Genomic DNA, 1710 nt, shown 5'->3' on the forward strand with positions numbered 1-1710 from the left:
TTCGCCATATTGGATCGAGTTTAAAGAACAAGAAACTCAATTTAAAATTTAATTTTCTATACGGTCATATTTTTTTTGTCCAGGTAATAATTTCTGTAAGCATTTCTCTATAATGCTTGGACTAATTAGGTATCTACTATACCGCCATTTGTGTCCTAATAACATTAATTTTAAACACAAAACCTTCTGTTATCACATGTCAACTGGATTAAAACACTTATATCTTCAATTTAACTTCATAACATTGAAATTTTAACCCATTGCCATTTACGATGGATTTACAATACATTATATTTGGGGGATTTCTTATTTCTCCAACACTCGAGAGCCACAGTATTTTTATTTACAAAAAAAAATATTTTTCTGTTTAACTTCACTATTAATGGTTTACTTATTCAGCAATACTCCCTGCGATATTCAACTTCCAGCATTGTTTAAAGAATAGCATCTAAAAGAAACATTTTTCTGTAATTCTATTATGAGACAACATTTGTATTGTATACATACCTTTCGATTCTATCAGCTTTTACTAATATAATAATCAGACATCAACTACAAATTTCCATATTATTTCAAAATATAGGTACTTTTATAAATCAACCACTCGAAAATAGGTCAATTTTCCTGCTAATATGAATTAAAAATATTAAAATTACTGACGATTATATAACACAAAATGAAAATACAAATACAAGAAGTTAAGTTAGTCACATATAAAAGATTTGAGGTTAGCCGGTTAGAGAGGGCAAACCATAGATACAGTACTATATTAGATTGGTGTGGCAAACATTTACTAGAGGACAACCTAGCGCCCTCATTGCTGTCTGGCACGAACTAAAATCGAACAGGCCTCATTCTTTACGTTTAAATGCAGCTTTCAATTCCAACACTTTCTAATAATTAATAATAATAATAATAATAATCGTCTTTATTGAAAATTGAAATATTAATTCCTCGACGTTATAAATTTTTTCTAAAATTAAGTTATAGGTTTACATTTTTCTAACTGGAATGACGATGACAATGACGATATGGAAGAAAATATAACATTTCAAATAGGTTTTTCTACACAGGATGACGGCTTCTGTATATTTCAGAAATTTATTGATTGCAATATTTTTATGAAAAATCTTATATTGTACAACTGTAGAAGCATTTTGCAAATTTATATAGTGAGTGTTTCATAAAAATGAAACAGGCGGACAAGAATTTTTTTCTCATTTCACTACCTACCTAAATTTTCAAATATATATTTCTACATACGGTGTCTTATTAACCAAATGTTTTTTGCAATTTATGTACAGGATGTTTCATAAAACTGACACAGGTGGACCAGATTTTCTCTTATCCATTTTGTTAATTTTTTCATTAAATCTTTTGAAGAAAAGTTGTATATTTATTGAGCAGCCGCTTTTTAGAAAATCCATATATGTACTGGGTGATCTACAAAATTGACACACATCCGAAACGGGCAATTTTTTCCCTTTTCACTTTTAACTTTGTTTTTATTTACTAAAATCTTTTAATGAAAAATTGTATAGGTATTTATTAACGGGATGTCGTTTTGAATCTTTATACTAGGTGTTCCACAATCCTGAGGCAGATTAAAATTATGAATAGAACGAAACTTTCCTTATTGTTTTTTCCATTTTCATATTTTGTACTGAAGTCTGCAATATTTTTATGAAAAATCTTATACCCTACCAACCA

This window comes from Anoplophora glabripennis, unplaced genomic scaffold (genome assembly GCF_000390285.2).
Source record: "Anoplophora glabripennis isolate ALB-LARVAE unplaced genomic scaffold, Agla_2.0 scaffold435, whole genome shotgun sequence".
Taxonomy (NCBI): Eukaryota; Metazoa; Arthropoda; class Insecta; order Coleoptera; family Cerambycidae; genus Anoplophora; species Anoplophora glabripennis.